Source organism: Misgurnus anguillicaudatus, chromosome 20 (genome assembly GCF_027580225.2).
Source record: "Misgurnus anguillicaudatus chromosome 20, ASM2758022v2, whole genome shotgun sequence".
NCBI classification, from domain to species: Eukaryota; Metazoa; Chordata; class Actinopteri; order Cypriniformes; family Cobitidae; genus Misgurnus; species Misgurnus anguillicaudatus.
The window spans coordinates 4169883-4189631 of record NC_073356.2 but is presented as its reverse complement, the minus strand read 5'-3'; the positions used below and the strand labels follow the sequence as shown (position 1 = coordinate 4189631).

Sequence of the window (19749 nt, the reverse complement as noted above, 5' to 3'; positions counted from 1 at the left end):
TGTGTGATGAAAACTTTTACGACTAGCATACACGTGTGACCGGTTCAGCCTGATTTCGCACACACCCTCTTTTAAACTTCAAGGACAAACAGACACACAACCTACCGATCACACCAGACAAATACAAACACATTTTTATGCTAATGTCATAATCATGGCAACATATTCATGACACCTGATGTTACCGGCTAGAGTTGTAAAATGTACTGATTAATTTATTAAGTAATAATTAATCTTTTACACATGACCAGAACTGTCAAATGCAAACATTTTGTGTGTGTTTAAAATATACAAAAAAATTCATCTTTGGTAAATATAAGCAAAGACATCTGTGGGTAGACGACATATCTCTGAAGTATATTCCCATTGATATTAATATTTTATAGCACACCAAGGTGACTAGAAACATGATGTTGTCCAGTCATGACTTCCTATTTTACAGGAGAATATAAAGCCACTGATGTGCAGCAAAATATGCATGCGCTACACAAAATAAGGAAACAGTTAAAACCATAAATAATCTTTTTTACACAATAAGGGCAATCATTCAAGTTCAAAGTTCAATTGCCATATGCACAGTTCCCTAAACAATGAAATTCTCACTTTGCTTTCCACACCAATATCGGAAAAACCGACAAAATAGGATAAAAGTATACAAACGTAATTAAATAGAAGGAAGCATATACTACACAACTATACAAACAGTGCAACAAAATAGTAGTGCACATTTACAATGGTGTAGTCTATGCAAGTTGCATATGTGCATCAATGCTGTATGGTGGAGATCTATTATATATAATTATTGAGCAAATATGTTGCAAATCTGCCTGAATGCTCAACAAACAGAATAATGTGAGTGAACAAAGACTGTCCAATGATCACAGATGGAGATCTTCAGAAATCTGATCAATCTTGGGTCAGAAAAAAAAATAAAACAGCACCTTCATCCCCACAAGTTGTTTGGGACACAGTTTAAGAAACAAATCCTCTGCTCTCATGCAAAAACCACTTTAACCCTTTGAGGTTCCTGGGTGATTTTGCATCATTTATGCGTGTTTTTTGAAAAAGTTAAATTTTTAAGTCAAAAAAACATACTAAACATGTTTTCACATGAATTTCAAAACTGGATCTAGAAGTTTATAGTTTATTTTTAAACATCATGTAAGCACCATGTTTATAGAGGCCATATGACAGGAGGCGTAAAAGCTCCAGAATAATCTGTGATTGAAACTTGAGGAAACAAAGACCTGCATAATGGGCTGCATAATGAGCCTTTTAGGCAGGAATGTGAGAGGAAACTACTTTTTCTGTAGTGAAACCAGTTCTAGTTGTGAAATTATAACAAAATATTTCAAAATACTTTAAATAAACACACACACACACACACACACACACACACGCAATGGATTTTATACTGTACAAACTGTTTTTTTTTTTCTATTCCCCTAACCTACTCCAGTCCCTAACCCTAATGTCACAAAACCTTTTGCCAATCTTTAATCTATGAAAAACTTCCATTTAGTATGTTTTTTAGCGTTTCAGTTTATGGGGACATTTCCCCATGCTACGGTTATAGCATAGTTAACATGTCATTATACACTATTCATATCCTCGTAATAATGCTAGTGGAAATATTGAACACTGGACTAAACTGTGGGGCTGTGATTCACTATTAAAAAATATTACACTATTACTAGACCACCGGATTATCGCAGGTGCTACGCTTTCTCACTTGATCCCTGCTGGTCCCAAACTTGCTGTCCTCGTTCTTACAAGAGGCAAAATTGCTCCCCCAGTCCCCGCAACGTGCACACTCAATCTCCTCATCCACAAAAGGGGTACGCTTGCTCTCCAAGTCTCTGGGAGGTGCGTACTTGTTCTCCTGACTCCAAAGTGCACACTCACCCTCCTGGACTCAGCCCAGCAGCGGCTGTCTGCCCTAAACTTAGCCCAGCACCCAGAACTGCATCCTGTGTGGTTGTGGCGGCTGTGATGAAACTCGCCATGGGATGTGTTTGGGCCACACACACCCCCTGAGCTTCCCCAAGGAATATTTGGGAGAGCTATACCATCATCGCCGTCATTACCTGGTCGCCTGTCCAGGGATTTTTTCATAGGGGTGGCTAGACAGGGGCCAACAGTTACTCTGGGGTGGAACATAAAAAGTCATTATGCAAACAAACATGTCAATCATCCAACCTTGAAATACTTAAAGTATTATAGGTGCATAACCCACAATGATGTATAACAAACAATTGCTACAATACTTACATTTTTATTCATATTAATTTAAATTGACATAAAATGTATAGTCATAATTCACCCTCATGTTTTTCAAAACTATTTGATCAAATAAAAATGCATTGTTTATTATTTCACATTAAGAAAACTACAATTACAAAATTATATTTAACCCGCCAAAGTGGCTAGAAGCAGAGGCTGTCTTACCTGCCACCACTGAAATCCACCCGTATTTGTTGACGGGTGTTGTTGTCCCTGCGAACAGTGTTTACTTTCTGGGTTTTCTGACTGACACATATCCTTTTGGTCCCCTTCTGAAGATGATTGGGTATTCAAATTATAAAAGAAAGCTTCCGATAAATATAATGATAATGATTTGTCGAGAAGAAAAATAAAACAGATAACTTAATGCCTCCTCACTGTAGTGTGATGATATTACTAATCACTCAAAGCATCACCGACTGATAGAAAGGAAAAGTACCAGCAACACATTGTTACGATACAATAAGAGAGGAGGAAGCAAGTGCAGGCGATCAACACAGGTTTATTATAAATGATGGTAAAGACAGTGAAACAACAGAATATGTGACTGAGTCCAGGATGTTGGCGATGGTGATCAAAGGTCTACGGTGGCGTGAAGAGTGTTGAAGCGTGAAGTCAGTGAAGAGTGTGATGATGGCCAATGGATGAAACCAGGAACGGACCCAAACACTCACACGGAGACGACAACACGAAACACTGATCCAAAGCACACGAAGACGAGAGACGATAATCCAAGTGGTAGGCTGGAACATGAATGAGGATCTGACAACGGGAAGAGAGATGAGTGAGTATATGTAGCTGATGGGTGATGAGGATCAGCTGGAGTGAGGCAATCAATACACAGGTGACAACACTTAATCAAATGAGCACATGGAGACTACGTGAGTACAAACACAAACACAAAACACAACACGGAGGAAACATAGGATTTCCTACCGTGACAGTACCCCCTCTCCTAGGAATGCCCCTTGGCGTTCCCAGCCTGCTTTACCTGTAGATTGTAATCATCAATAAGGCGGTGATCCAGTATGTCCAGAGCAGGAACCCACCTTCTTTCCTCCGGACCGTAACCTTCTCAATCCACCAAGTACTGAAAACCGCGTCCCCTCCGTCTAAAGTCCAGAATACGATTAACCAAATATGTGGTCTCCCCATTAACGATACGAGGTGGGGGGGAACGGGCCAATAAATTTGGGAGCAAGCTTATTCGAAACGGAACGCATCGGAATGTTCTGGGTTGAAAGCCACACTCTTTGACCGACGACGTAACGGGGAGGCTTCGACCGGTGGCGATCGGCCTTAGCCTTGGTGCGCGACCTTGCCTGGAGCAGAGCTCTACGAGCTCTGGTCCAGGTGCGGTGACACCTCTGGACCAGTGCGTTTGCGGAGGGGACCGACACCTCGGATTCAGTACTGACAAAATTAGGTGGTTGGTACCCTAAACTACACTTAAATGGAGAACTGCCCGTAGATGACACTGGCAGAGAATTGTGTGCGTACTCCACAATTGAGAGTTGTTAACACCAGGACGAAGGATTGTTGGAAGCCAAACACCGCAAAACCCTTTCGACATCCTGATTGGCTCGCTCGGTTTGACCATTGCTCTGGGGATGGAACCCGGATGAAAGACTAACAGTCGCCCCTAACAATTTACAAAACTCTCGCCAAAATTTGCACTCAAATTGGGGACCCCTGTCAGAAACCACGTCTGTCGGAAGGCCATGTATAAGGAAGACGTGGTCAATGACAGTTACAGCTGTTTCCTTGGCTGATGGCAATTTGGGCAAGGGGATGAAATGAGCCGCCTTCGAGAATTGGTCCACTACGGTTAAAATCACCGTATTACCCTTAGAGGGTGGGAGGGCGGTAATGAAATCTAGCGAGATGTGGGACCAGGGTCTCGAAGGGACAGACAGCGGTAAGAGTAACCCATCTGGAGGTCGATTGGAAGTCTTACCAACAGCACAAACCGAGCAAGCCAAGACGAAGTCGTGGACATCACGAGCCATACCAGGCCACCAAAATCGTTGCTTGACTAGAAATTTAGTTCTACTAACCCCTGGGTGACAAGCAACACTGGAACAATGACCCCACTGGAGAACGTCTGACCGTAACCCCTCCGGCACAAATAAACGGTTCGGTGGGCAACGAGCCGGGGGCGTTACCCCTTCTAAGGCAGTCAAAACCTTCGATTTGACCTCCCATCTGAGCGCGGAGATAATGATAGTCTCCGGTAAAATGGGCTCGGGAGTAGCAGTACGATCGGAACGCTCAAAAAGACGGGATAAAGCATCGGGTTTGATGTTTTTGGAACCCGGCCGGTAAGAAAGTGTAAAATCGAAACGACCGAAAAACAATGCCCACCGAGCCTGCCTGGAGTTAAGTCTTTTGGCAGTTCTAATGTATTCGAGATTCTTATGGTCCGTCCATACAATGAAAGGTACACCCGACCCTTCAAGCCAGTGACGCCATTCTTCCAGTGCCAATTTGACGGCCAACAACTCCCGATTGCCAATGTCATAATTAACTTCCGCAGGAGGTAAACGATGACAATAATACGTGCAAGGATGAACCTTTCCGTCTGAGGATGCGCGCTGGGATAACACTGCTCCTACCCCCACCTCTGACACATCGACCTCCACTATGAATTGACGTGAGCGATCAGGGGTGACAGGAATAGGAGCTGAAACAAAGCAGCTTTTCAGTTTGGCAAACGCAGCCTCAGCTGCGTCTGACCACCTGAACGTCAAACTAGGGGTGGTCAAAGCGGTCAGAGGTGCGGCTAGTTGGCTGAAATTGCGAATGAAACGCCGATAAAAATTGGCGAACCCCAGAAATCTCTGCAGGGCCTTGCGAGACTCTGGGGATGGCCAATCTACCACAGCCTTAACCTTCTCAGGATTAGGGATGCAACGATTATAGATTTTAATGGTACGGTTATAGTCTGATAAATAATCACGGTTGTACGGTTATTACGGTTATTATGCACTCATTTATTTTACAACATTAATGTAAAAAATCACATGAATAAATTTTTGAACAATTGCTAAATTCTTTTGTATTTTCAGTTTGTGTATTTTTTCTGTAATTCTTGGACAAATGACTTAAACAGTATATGTGCCTTTTGAAACCTGTAGTAGGTCATTTTAATGATCTTTTGAATAAATGTAATTTTATATTTGGACTGAATAAATGTATATTATTTTGATTTGTTTGAAGTATTAGTAAAAATGATAAGAGCCTCTCAAAACGAATAATAACAAAGAGTCATCCTGGACTGGGTTCTGCGAGTCATTTTGTACTGGCAGCATTAACGTGTTAACTAGTGATGGGCAGTCCGGTTCTTTCCATAGATTCGGCTCTTTCGGCTCAAGCTCCGGCTCTACATTTTAGTGATGGCAGTCCGGCTCTTTTTATAGATTCGGCTCTTCTGGCTCGGCTCCCTTAGAAGAGCCGGCTCTTACGGTCCCACCCCTGCCTGCGTCTGAAGATTCGGCTCGGCTCGTTCGCTACCAATAATCAGCTCTTAGAGCGGCCCATCACTAGTGTTTACTCATGCTATTAATTCATAAATCATTAACGCGTTAAAATAATTAAACGTTATTGAACCCCGCCCGGATTTGATCCGCGAGGAGGAGGTTTTTAATGCTGCACAGACCGATTGGAGTGTGGCTCTTTCACGCACCCGTGCAGGCACGCATGCACACACACAGACACACACACACACACCAGATGCACGAACAACCAAGAGACGTGTCACACGCACATATTCTTTTAAACGCGGAGCTTTGTCATACAGTGCGCTAACGAGCATGTTGCATGCCGCACGCGGCTCTTGGTGGTTCGTGGATCTGGTTTGTGTGTGCGTGCGTGAAACAAAAACACGCGGTGTAGCGGAGGCTTTACTGTTACTTAACCGTGACATTTTAAAGCACGGTTAATAGTGAAACCGGTTAATCGCTGCATCCCTACTCAGGATCCATGCGAACACCCTCAGTCAAAATGATGTGTCCTAGAAAAGAAACAGACTGTGCATGAAAAACGCATTTCTCTGCCTTGACAAACAATCCATTCTCTAGCAACCGCAGAAGCACTCGTCGTACGCGTTGCACGTGTTCCTGGAGAGACGAAGAAAAAATCAATATGTCATCCAGGTAAACATATATGAACTGATCGACCATGTCTCGCAACACGTCATTAACGAGTGCTTGGAAGACTGCCGGCGAGTTAGATAGCCCGAAAGGCATCACGCAGTACTCAAAATGGCCTCTAGGGGTGTTAAATGTAGTCTTCCATTCGTCCCCCTCCCTAATGCGGTCCAAATTATAAGCGTTACGTAAGTCCAATTTAGTGAAAACGGACGCTTCCTGCAACCTCTCAAAAGCTGAAGACATAAGCGGCAAAGGATAAGTATTCTTTACCGTTATGTTATTCAACCCTCGGTAGTCAATACAAGGTCGCAAGGATCCGTCCTTCTTCCCCACAAAAAAGAACCCCGCCCCCACTGGAGAAGAGGAAGGGCGAATGAACCCCGTTGCTAGAGAACTGGATATATATTTCTCCATGGCCGCCGTCTCTGGAATAGACAAGGAATATAACTTGCCCTTAGGCAGAGAGGTACCTGGCAATAACTCTATCGCACAGTCATAGGAAGAGAATCAGCCCGCGACTTACTGAACACCTCCTTCAGGTCGTGGTACTCCACGGGCACGTTAGTCAAATCCACTGCTTCCCCCTCAAACACAGACTCAGAAACATTAACACCAGCAGACAAAAGACAAGACAAATGACACTCCTCGCTCCAGCTAACCACAGATCCGAGACGCCAATCGATCCTGGGGTTGTGTTTATGGAGCCAAGTGTGACCGAGAACAATGGGAGTCTGAGGTGAGTCTGTGATGAGGAATGAAATCTTCTCCGTATGATTACCAGATGTGATGAGTGAAACAGGGATGGTGGTCTGAGTGATGACTGGAAGCTTGTGTCCATCAAGTGCAAAAGGTGCAATGGGGTGTTTGAGGGATGTGAGAGGAATCTTAATCTTTCTTGCGAAGTTGATGTCCATGAAACTACCCTCAGCCCCAGAATCCACCAAAGCGTGCTGATCCAGTGTGTGGGTGGACCACCGTAGTCTCACCGGAAGGAGTGTCAATGTTGATGAGGTTTTCCTGGCAGAGATCCCACCCGATAGTAGCCTCAGATTTACTATCGGGCTTGATCTTTTACTGGACAGCGCTGGATGTGATGTTCTGGGCTGCCACAGTATAAACACAGTCCAAGGGATCTCTGCCTGATCCTCTCTTCCCGGGAGAGCCGAGCTCGCCCCACCTGCATGGGTTCCAGATCTCCAGGTGGGCTGACCGCAACCTCTGGCCGCCGGTGCTGAACCTCTGGACTGGTTGTGCGAGTGGTCCTCCCCCTCCATCTGGCTGCTTGGTCAAGTCGGTTGTCTATCCTGATAGTGAGGTCGATTAATCCATTGAGTGAAGAGGGAAGTTCAACGGCGCGAATCTCCTGTTGGATGCGGTCAGCCAACCCATGCAGGAAATGATCCCACTGTGCCTCTTCGTTCCACTTACACTCCGCCGCCAGGGTCCGGAACTCGATCGAGTAGTCTGATACGGACCTATCCTCCTGCCGTAGGTCCGCTAGAAGTCTGGCCGCCTCCCTCCCGGCGACGGAGCGGTCGAAGACCCGTTTCATCTCCTCCGAAAGGGCGTGGAACGAAGCACAGCAGCGATCTTGGTTCTCCCACACTGCCGTCCACCAGAGGGCAGCCTTCCCCGTGAGTAAAGAGAGTACGAACGCCACCTTCATCTCCTCGGTGGTGAATGAGCGGGGCTGCAAGGCGAAGTGCAGAGAACAATGAGAGAGAAATGATCAACAAAACTTTGGCTCACCCGCATATTTCTCTGGAATGGGGAGGCGTGGCTCGGACTGGGGAAAACCCCCGGTGGTGATCGGCGGTGTGGGTGGCGTGCGGGGCGCAGTGGGTGGCGGTGGATGAGGTTGTTGGGCCTGGAGAGCGAGCTCGGAAACCTTCGTCACCATCGCTTGGAAAGCTCGACCCATCTCATCTATCGCCTTTTCTTGACGATCCATTCGACCCACGGTGCGTTGCAAAAACTCCTCCAGATGAGATGGGGAGCGATCGCCTGCTGCTTCCATGATGGTCAGATCCTTCTGTTACGATACAATAAGAGAGGAGGAAGCAAGTGCAGGCGATCAACACAGGTTTATTATAAATGATGGTAAAGACAGTGAAACAACAGAATATGTGACTGAGTCCAGGATGTTGGCGATGGTGATCGAAGGTCTACGGTGGCGTGAAGAGTGTTGAAGCGTGAAGTCAGTGAAGACTGTGTTGATGGCCAATGGATGAAACCAGGAACGGACCCAAACACTCACACGGAGACGACAACACGAAACACTGATCCAAAGCACAGGAAGACGAGAGACGATAATCCAAGTGGTAGGCTGGAACATGAATGAGGATCTGACAACGGGAAGAGAGATGAGTGAGTATATGTAGCTGATAGGTGATGAGGATCAGCTGGAGCGAGGCAATCAATACACAGGTGACAACACTTAATCAAACGAGCACATGGAGACTACGTGAGTACAAACACAAACACAAAACACAACACGGATCCACCGCAGGCATCATTCTAAAAATAATGGTTAACATGGGTCCGATGCCCATTCTGACTAAAACAGCAAATGTTTATAATTTAATTTGAAGGTACTAACAAAGTTCTGCCTTCTGTTAAAATTTCATGAACATATCTGATAAAATGAGAAGTTATAAGCAAAAACATGTAAATAAGCAGCATTTCGGTCACACACATTCCATAGACATCCATATAACTTTCCTCTGATTTCTAATAATAAAAATATCATAACTTTCTCAATCTTCAACGGATTTTTCGTCTGCAAACCTCTTAAAACTTTGTTGCACATCACTGATACCTTAGCGGTCTGAAAATTACCTTGTAACAGGGAATGGAACTCTCTCTCATTGATTTTAAACCCAGCGTGCATTTTAACCACCCTAGTGCGAAGTCCACGCTACATGCATTACAAGTTCAGGTGCAACGAAGTCAAAGCATTACTCGTTTATTGAAAAGTTTCTTATGAGGCAAATCATGCTATGCATATTGGTGTTGCAACTGCAGGTTATGTAAGAATGGTATGTGACAACATGCGATTGACTTGTTTATCATTAAAGTTTAACTTAATTATGCTGAACATTTTCAAAGACTTTAGGTGAAGTCTGACTCGCAGTATGGTCTAAAATATGTTCTCTAAAATTGTTTGAGGCTACCGTGTCAACACAATCACATCCCGTAAATGTTCTGGGATCGTTCCCGTAAAGAGAACCTAGTAAAATTGCCAAAAGATGCACGTTTAAAGTTCTCTGTGTGAAACGATGCGTGCTCACTATACGTGCTGCTAAAGCTGAGATCATTCACCTGCATGACAGAGCAGCGCATCACGCGCTCCTCATGATCTCATTTAAAATACGAGTTACGAATAACTGGCGAACTTCAGAAGCGCTTAAAAGTCAAGCATGTGCAGGACTTTACATGTATCACATGTCTTTACGGGTTTTCGCAGTAAGCATGACTCCGAAAAATAATCGGCAGAATAAATGACCCAAAAGTCTAATGATTCCGGACAAATCCTGGAAGCATTTTCTGTGTAGTATTCTAAAATCTCTGCGTGAGAAGGGCAATTGATGGTGTCGGCTATCATTGATCGTGGTCTATTGACATAACCTGATCCCGCACCTTCTAGTAGTTTCAGGATTTTAATAACACTCCAGTCAAGACACTAAGCATTCAATTGCGTATTGTTCGTTCACATTTAGTTCATACAGTTTAGATTAATTTACTTCCATATTTTCTTATCTTTCTAGTCTATAATTATTAATCTTAAAATTCAATAACCTTAATTTCTTTGTTTTATCAATTTCATGTTAATGTTATGATTCTGTTTCCCTAGGTAATTTTTTTTTCTGCCATCAATACACTTGAAATTTAAAGCCATAGCCAAAATCCCATCTTTTACTACATAAATACTTTGAAAAGTGAATACACTTGAAATGCAACGTTTCATCAGTTTCTATAGCTTTAAAGGGCCATTTCACCGATAGGAACATTAATCTTTATGGAAAGTGAGTCATATTTGTAGTCAAAATGTAACATAAATGTAGAATTGTGTGCCTATTTGACCGAGAAAAGACAGAGCGTGACTTTAGAGGACATTTGTATGAAAAACTACAACTCCCACTATGCACCACAATGCACAGCACTGCAAGCCACTCCCATTAATCGGAACACGGCTCAGATATGATATTGTGTACATAAATGCCACGTTAGTAAAACAAAGAAAATAGCCACCACCACTGTGTCTGACAGACACCAATCATGACTTACTTTTAAACGTGATGTTACATTGTGGTACACACAATAACACTCTGGTCTGGTGTGTAGCAAAGTCTTATTCAAACAGTAACGTGCGGTTTCAGATCCGCAGTACAAATGTCTTTTCAAGTAGTTAAAAAAGGGTATGCATTTTAAATGTTTATTTAGTTTTACCAATTTTCTTTTTGTCTCTTGTTTACTGTAATTACATCTGTGTAATATCAGCCTCACTGCTCTCACAATATAGACATATAAAACACCGCTCAGATATGCTATTGTGTATATAAATGCCACCTTAGTATAACAAAGAAAATAGAAACACTCACTTTAGTCAGACGTCCGTTTTTACCATGCATCCTCCACACAAACGCGTCGCCTGCATAATATCTCCACAGACGCGCTGCCTCAGCTCTTGGAGCTTGTGCTCGTAAACCGAAACACGTCTTTGAAATAAGCACGCGACCAGAAACATTCACAAAACAAACGTTGATATCCTTATCTGATCCAGAAATCTTAAACCCGAAAGCACACAGCGCGAGTCTGTCCAAGCTCATATACTCCGCAGCGCGTTTGCTCGTCGAAGCCGAAGCAAACGCGTATGTGAAATAAACATGTCCAAACGCGGGCAAAGTTGCTTTCTTGCCTCGAAACCTTCACCAAACTAACGTCCATATCCTTATCTGATGCAGAAATGTTATAAAGAAGCCACACAGCGAGAGAACAGGCAAGCTTCTCTACGCAGCAGAGGCCGATGGTTGCGGTGTCTTCCCCCGGCTCCTCTACCCAGCCGACGCCCAGGCTCCGGCCTACTCCTCGGGCTTCTGTTCCTCCGTCTGCCTCAGCTCTTTGCTGTATTGTGGCTCATAAAGGTGCAATGAACAGCGGATTAGAGCATCACGCTTGCGAAATCACCCTCTTCTATATTATATTGATTAGCTTCCACTGTTATTGTAACATGAAGTCTGACTCGCTCCACAACTTCTGTTTAGCTTAGCTTAGCATAAAGATGGCGGCTGATCGTTTTTTCCCGTCTGTGTTCGTATATTTTCGTAAGTCCCACCCACTGATCTGTAATTGGTCTGAAGCGTGAGTGGGTCCCACCCATAGCCCCCACCTTGGAAAAATGAGGAATGAGTGTCTGTAGTCTTTCACACTCAATAGAGATACAGGATTTCCTTCTTTCAATGACGCAAAATGACGATTTTTACATCATTGAAACAAGGAAGTGCCTCACTGAAATCAGTATTTCTCCCCTCTCAGGGGAAACTGAGGGAATGATGCACGACCATTCAAAAACATGACTGGGGTTCTAACGGTACAAAGCTTAATGCAAATGGGTGAAGTTTCCCTTTAAGCTGCATAATGATCAAAGTACGATCCAGCAGATACTGGTGGTGGTGTAGGTTACTCAACCATGTCTCATTTCTCGCTAAACTTATCTGTGGCATAGCGCGCTTTATAGGAATATTGTCACTTTCCATCACAGCCTCCGACATAGCATACGCAGCCTTTCTCACTATAGGGTATATTGTTGCCCCATTGCATGGCTCTCGAGACCTCCTTGCTGCGTGGCATATCATTGCCTGTATCCAGCATTCGCAGTCATACTGCTATACTGCAAATTGTTGATGTGTATCATGGCCTTCTCGCTAATCAGCATATGGTTACATTGTGTCATGGATACCACAACCGACTTATTACATTGCATATGGTGCCCCGCATCTATCCTCCGCAGCCTTTATTATGATTCGGCATATCGTTGCCCCGCATCATTGCCTTCGCGGTCTTCACGCTACATGGGAAGTCGTTGCCCCGTAACCGTCTTTGTTGCATACAGCATATCATTGCCCCGTATCTTGCCCTTTGCGGTCTTTGCACTAAATTGCAAAACGTTGCCCTGTAAGTGTTCTCCACGGCCTTCTCGCCTATCGGGGCTATCGATCGATGTGGCTTTACACATCGCCTATCGGGGCTATCGATAGACATGGCTTTACATATAGCTTATCGTGGTTTTACACAGCACGTATCGGGGCTATCGATCGACGTGGCTTTACACATCGCCTATCGGGGCTATCAATCGACGTGGCCTATCGTGGCTTTACACATTGCCTATCGAGGCTGTCGATCAAGTGGCCTATCGTGGCTTTACGTATCGCCTATCGGGGCTATCGATCGACGTGGCTTTACTTATCGCCTATCGTGGTTTTACACATCATCTAACGGGGCTATCGATCGACGTGGCTTCATACATCGCCTATCGGGGCTATCGATCGACGTGGCTTTACACATCGCCTATCGGGGCTATCAATCGACGTGGCCTATCGTGGCTTTACACATCGCCTATCGGGGCTATCAATCGACGTGGCCTATCGTGGCTTTACACATTGCCTATCGAGGCTGTCGATCAAGTGGCCTATCGTGCCTTTACGTATCGCCTATCGGGGCTATCGATCGACGTTGCTTTACGTATCGCCTATCGGGGCTATCGATCGACGTGGCTTTACATATCGCCTATCGGGGCTATCGATCGACGTGGCCTATCGTGGCTTTACACATTGCCTATCGAGGCTGTCGATCAAGTGGCCTATCGTGGCTTTACGTATCGCCTATCGGGGCTATCGATCGACGTTGCTTTACGTATCGCCTATCGGGGCTATCGATCGACGTGCCTTTACATATCGCCTATCGGGGCTATCAATCAACGTGGCCTATCGTGGCTTTACACATTGCCTATCGAGGCTGTCGATCAAGTGGCCTATCGTGGCTTTACGTATCGCCTATCGGGGCTATCGATCGATGTTGCTTTACGTATCGCCTATCGGGGCTATCGATCGACGTGGCTTTACATATCGCCTATCGGGGCTATCGATCGAAGTGGCTTTACATATCGCCTATCGTGGTTTTACACATCACCTATCGAGGCTATCGATCGACGTGGCCTATCGTGGCTTTACACATCGCCTATCGGGGCTATCAATCAACGTGGCCTATCGTGGCTTTACACATTGCCTATCGAGGCTGTCGATCAAGTGGCCAATCGTGGCTTTACATATCGGCTATCAGGGCTATTGATCGATGTGGCCTACCGTGGTGTTACACATCGCCTATCGGGGCTATTAATCGACGTGGCTTTACACATCGCCTATCAGGGCTATCGATTGCTGTGGCCTATTGTGGCTTTACATATCGCCTATCGGGGCTATCAATCCATGTGGCTTTACACATCGCATATCAGGGCTATCGATTGCTGTGGCCTATCGTGGCTTTACATATCGCCTATCGGGGCTATCAATCCACGTGGCTTTACACATCGCCTATCTGGGCTATCGATCGATTTGGCCTATCGTAGCTTTACACATTGCCTATCGGGGCTATCGATCGTTGTGGCCTATCGTGGCTTTACATATCACCTATCGGGGCTACCTATCCATGTAAAGCCTACCGTGGCACTTTACGACGAAGCATATTGTAATTCTTATCCTATTCCTTTTGTGAATGCCTATGCCTATCGTGGCTTTATTTTTGGGGGGTTCCAATAAATAGCTGTTGTAGCTTAAGAAGTTTGATTCCTTCTTAACATTTTCTTTTGTTTCAGGATTGACATCTCTTCGATATCCTAGCAATCAAGCCAGTTGATCTATTTCACTTTTGGGGGTAGGCTCCGCCCCTGCCTTCAACATCAGGCAGGATCTGCCGGACTACAGCTAGACCCGGACGAAAGGCGGGGCATATGCCAAAATCTTATGAGACTCAAGCATCTCTTTTATTTTGAGACTGATTCGAATTTCTGTCTTTTAATTTAACATGGAATAAATGTCATTCAAACGTTCACTTGCCTTCTGAGTCTTTATGGTAGAAATGAAAGCGTCAGCGTAAGTTCTACCAGGAAGACTCTAATACCACGTCATTCATTCATAAAATCGGCTTACCAATCACAGCTCAAAGCCGACTATTTAAACGCTGAACTAACACTCTCTCCTGCTGCCCGTAGGTGTCGTAGCTGAAGTTCACCTCCATCCTCCCCACCACCACCAGGTTGTTCCCTGTTCTTTTGTCCGGGGGTAGGCTCCGCCCCTGCCTTCAACATCAGGCAGGATCTGCCGGACTACAGCTAGACCCGGACGAAAGGCGGGGCATATGCCAAAATCTTATGAGACTCAAGCATCTCTTTTATTTTGAGACTGATTCGAATTTCTGTCTTTTAATTTAACATGGAATAAATGTCATTCAAACGTTCACTTGCCTTTTGAGTCTTTATGGTAGAAGTGCCGGTACTGCGTACTGCACTCCGGTAATTCCCAGCCAGGGATGGGCAGTATTTCAAATACATGTATTTAAAGCGACACCATGTAATTTTTCAACCTTCATAATAAATTTGCAAGACCCTTGTGATAGTACATCGACTTTAAATAGGTTGAATGACATGTCTACCATAGCCTCAGGGGCGTCATGCACAAATTTTTTTAAGGGGGCACAGTGTCAACTGCTCAAAGAAATTTGTGCATACACAGACATCAAACGAAATATTATAGAGCTTTCAGTCTTTTCCATGGCACTTACATTTCTAACAATCTGAAAACCCCTGCTCTCATGCAAAAACCTCCAAAATAAAAGTGATGACTAACTTTCATATCAAATACTATTCAATCGGAATAATGACACATTTGCATCATATTTACATCTGAAACGGCATGTTTTATTTATTTAAGTCTTAATGGCTTGTTTAATTGTGTCATTATGCATTTTGCACAACAACTGCATCATATAAAATTAATGTAATTTTGAATCCATAAAGAATATATACAACGAAAATGACATACAGGTAAGCTATAGCCACGTGATTGATTTTAATGTTCAATAATGATTTTAAAAAATATGTTTAGATAAAATTATTAGAGGAACAGATTTTTGCATTAAATTGTACCTTATATGTGAGCATGTGAGATTCCGCGCCCGCGTGAACTCTAGCAAACTTTGGCGTTGTGCCAAGAAGATGAATCTCTACTAATATAACGTTGAGACGGTCACATTTAAAACCATACATTTTCTACACAGAGGAGGCTAACTGCACATTACCGTACTGGGGTTTGGAAATGTTGTGAACGTTTCTAACACGTTTTAATTCCTCAGATAGCCAAATGTAGCAGCAAGCCAGCAACAGCAGAGAGCTCGTGAGCGCGCCCAGACGCTGATGACGTCTGCGACTGTGCTGACTGCAGCGCCAGCTGCCGCCAGAATAAAAGTAATGTAACATGATCAAAACACTATCAAAACTGCAAAAATCTCCGAAAAGTGACAAGGATGCAGCACAGAATGTATAATATTGTGCATATTAAACAGATTAAAAGTCAAATAACAGATTAATGGACGTTTATTTGATTTATTTGACACAATTTTTTTATGTGAATTTTGCTGGAGGCTACTTAAGGAGTGTAGAGAGCAACTTCTATTATGTGACTCTGGGGCACCGTTTTAGTGTCATGGACCTATGTATTTACATTACAATCCAGGATGCTATAGCAGTCAAACTTGCTCAAACTCACACAGTGTAAAACCAAACCCTATTCATTTACCAATCCCTATTCATTCACCAATCAGATCCGAGCGTTTCTCTCTTCTCTCTTCCTCATTTGCTGCTTTCCGCTGACACTCACGTGACGTATTACAAAGCGGCAGACCTAAACACATCGGTTTACTTGGATTTGGAGCGACAATTTTCACACAATACAAGGAAATACAAGCGACATTCCGGAAAATCAGGGTGGCGAGGGAGAGAGAGACGATGCAACAATATGTGTTTCGAAAAAGGCAAGGAAATAGTTCTGGTCGTTTCTCAATTGGAAGGCTGCAGCCTCCGGAGGTCAAATATGCAGGCTGCATACGTCATCAAGCCTGGTTTATTAAGGTAAACTGAGCATTACATTCGCAAGTCATAAGCATACTGCAAAAATTTACGATTAACTAAGTATAATAGTCAACTTAATAATTGTTAATATTCTGAAATAAGACAGTCTTGATGACGTATGCAGCTTAGAAATACGACATCTGGAGGCTGCAACCTTCAGATTGAGAAATGGCTTCTGCCACGAGTTCCTCATCAGAAAGTTGTAACATGACTGCGTTTCTCAAAATGTTGATCGTTTAGCGTTTGAAGGGTTTCGTTTTAAGTTTAGTTTTAAGGTTGGCCAGTTCTTTTCTTTTGCGACGGTGCTGCGGCGCTTGTGGCCTCTAGGGCGCTAGGCGTAAAAAAAATAATGTCTAGCGCCCCCTAGTGGCCATAAAGTTCTGCGGTGTGCCTTTAAAATACGTATTTGAAATATAAAATAGTATTTAGTATTTTAAAGCCTTTGAAAAAAATTAAATGTAAATATAGCTGCAAGCAGCAACTCGGGGCCAAGCACCTTCAGCGCAATAATGAGCACCCAAAGCAAGCACAGCAAGTACACAAAACACAGCAAGCTCACAAATCACAGCAAGCTCACAAAGCACAGCAAGCCCACAAAGCACAGCAAGATCACCAAGCACACAAAGCACAGCCAGCACACAAAGCACAGCAGGCACACAAAGCACAGCAAGCTCACAAAGCACAGCAAGCTCACAAAGCACAGCAAGCATACAAAGCACAGCAAGCTAACAGAGCACAGCAAGCTCACAAAGCATAGCAAGCTCACAAAGCACAACAAGCTCACAAACCACAGCAAGCTCACCAAGCACAGCAAGCACACCAAGCATAGCAAGCACACCAAGCACAGCAAGCTGACAAAGCACAGCAAGCTCAAAATGCACAGCAAGCTCACCAAGCACAGCAAGCACACAAAGCACAGCAAGCTCACAAAGCACAGCAAGCTCACAAAGCACAGCAAGCACAAAAAGCACATTAAGCTCACAAAGCACAGCAAGCACACAAAGAACAGCAAGCTCACAAAGCACAGCAAGCCCACAAAGCACAGCAAGCACACAAAGCAAAGCAAGCACACAAAGCACAGCAAGCTCACAAGGCACAGCAAGCACACAAACACAGCAAGCACACAAAGCACAGCAAGCTCACAAAGCACAGCAAGCACACAAAGCACAGCAAGCTCACAAAGCACAGGAAGCACCATAAAGCGCATCAAACACGCAAGGCTCAAGAATCATAGAGCAGAACCACCACAATGCAGAGCAACAACAGCAAACATGGAAAAATATAACATATGTGAACTACAGACAGGTCGAGAAGAATAGGTGAGAAAGAACAAAATGTAATAGAAACGATGAACACTTGCCTCAGGCGGGATTCGAACCCAAGAAATCAGAATCTCATTACGTGTGTCTTACCCACCACGCCACTCAGTTGACACAGTTCAAGGAACAGCAAAAAAGAAATTACAGAGATGCAAGGATTGACATATGCCAATTACCAAAGATGTAGAAATGACACTGCAGAGCAGAAATAACAGAAATACAATGTATATGAGGATCAAAAAGCTCAAGTGAGATTGAAGACAAGAAAAACATTCTGTAGAGCAACGCTATAAAATGTAATATACAGTAATTAACTATGACAAACAGACAACATCACAGGCACGATCAACTTTACAGAGGTATTTCTCAAAAAAATGCCTAGGTGCCAGAAAAATCTGTTCAGTCATTTCTGTGCGGATTGCTCCAAAGAACCTACGAGCAGAACCTGGCATAAAATAAACAAAATTTGTAAAAGCAGTAGCGAAAAGATAATTTACCATATGCCTTACAATAACACATTAATAGAATGTTGGAAAATGACAAATGAGGTATCGTTGCAATCGGCATAAACCAGTGAATTTAATTTCACAAAGAAAATTAATATCAGACAAAGTATTCAGAATGTTATAGGCAGTTCTATAAGAACTGTTATTGTTTATAACCCCTAGGTGGCGCCATACTCTGACTTCCCAGGTACCTTCAGGACATCATGCCGAAGCTCCCTACCTATTTTTTTCGCCGATATAGCCAATACTTCAAAAGTTATAGCAATTTAAGACTCATTTCAAAATGGCAGACAAGCGGTCCGGTCAATCCCGGCATAATACACATCCACAGATGCGGCATGAGCCAAGGAATCCGTAGACACCACAATCATAGTTTTCTGACAAACAATTCAGTAGTTATGGGCAAAAACAGCCTTTTTTCATATCTCATGACCCATAGGTGGCGCTGTCACCAGATTCGGCATGGTCCCCCAGTTTATGCTTGACATGACGTGTACCAAATTTCATTTCGATTGATAAAATAATGACAGAGATACAGCTTCAAAACCATTTTTGCGTCAACCTCGTTAAGTTTGTGCATTTATTACTTTTAAACAAAGATAAATATCAAAATTCTGTTCGGTCATTTCTATGCGGCTCACTCCAAAGATCACCTGTGCCAAATTTCATAACAATTGCACCAAATTTGAAGGAGGAGTAGCGAAAAAACAAAATACTGTACATTTCAAAATGGCTGCTACTGTAATGGGTGGAGTCTTACTGTAAAGTATTAAAAACAATAAGCATGAGGAGAGCAATCCCGTGTGCTAAGTAGAATTTCCATAGATTAAACAGATCTGCAGTTATAACCATTTGAACATTGAATATTTGCACTGCTGGTGGCGCTATAGAGTTACTGCTAGAGACACCATTTTTGGCCACCTGACTATTTATGACCACCACTACAACTGTGCCAAATTTCATAATTTTCCTACATACAGTTCATAGGGCTGCCATAGACACCAATGGCTAAGAAGAAGAAAAAAGTACAATTCCAATAGGTGTCTCAGCACCTTCGGTGCTTGACCCCTAATTTGTATTTAAATACATTTAAGATGAGTATTTTGTATTTTTAAAATACTCAAAATACTTTGAGCCAGTCAACCAGTCAGGGTGCTGTTTTCATGCATCAACTAGTTCAGACCAGACACCAGAGTTCAGGTAAGCAAATATATCTGTGCAGCTTTTAGTGGGCATTACTGGGCAATAACTGAAATGTTGGAGTGGGAAAAAACCAAGAACGATTGAATTATTGGGTGTGATGTGATTTG

At 43.6% G+C, this 19749-nt stretch overlaps 1 long non-coding RNA gene across 1 annotated transcript; it reads left to right on the top strand.

Annotated features, from left to right (window-relative positions):
* The first annotated feature begins 14239 nt into the window (after positions 1 to 14239).
* LOC141351309 (uncharacterized) lies at positions 14240 to 14945 on the top strand. Its single transcript, XR_012359519.1, has 2 exons — positions 14240 to 14581; positions 14701 to 14945. It is a non-coding gene; the product is annotated as an uncharacterized lncRNA (long non-coding RNA).
* The last annotated feature ends 4804 nt before the right edge of the window (positions 14946 to 19749 follow it).